Source organism: Sinocyclocheilus anshuiensis, unplaced genomic scaffold, assembly GCF_001515605.1.
Source record: "Sinocyclocheilus anshuiensis isolate Anshui unplaced genomic scaffold, SAMN03320099.WGS_v1.1 scaffold2906, whole genome shotgun sequence".
NCBI lineage: Eukaryota > Metazoa > Chordata > Actinopteri > Cypriniformes > Cyprinidae > Sinocyclocheilus > Sinocyclocheilus anshuiensis.
Window position 1 is genome coordinate 63,551 of NW_015547767.1, and position 338 is coordinate 63,888.

General features: G+C 42.9%; 1 protein-coding gene across 1 annotated transcript in view; it reads right to left on the reverse strand.

The window, feature by feature from the left end:
* The window catches only part of LOC107704559 (rho GTPase-activating protein 12-like), a 39,364-nt gene that overhangs the window by 12,138 nt on the left and 26,888 nt on the right, over window positions 1-338 (reverse strand). The gene's annotated exons all lie outside the window — the stretch shown is intronic.

Below are 338 nucleotides of genomic sequence, written 5' to 3' on the forward strand. Positions count from 1 at the left end.
AATGCTGGCACAGACGTGCATGTTCGGCTAGAGTCGCTTTGAACTCGTGCATCTTCGGAAGCGGAGCTGCGCGGAAAGTTACAAAAAATGTTGTGCACACCGCCATGCGAAACGACGTCGTGCGCACTCAAAGCGAACTTCCGCCGAAAATATTTGCGCGCACACTCAAAGCGAACTTGCGGACACGTCGAGTATAAATCAGCCTTAAGAGTGTGTGCGTTAGATACAGCGAAGACAACTCTTCTAATTTTTTTTTTTTATTATTGTAGAGAGTGTGTTAATTTGTGCAATGATAACCTACCAGCAATGTAAATGATTTTTTAAACATATTAGAATGA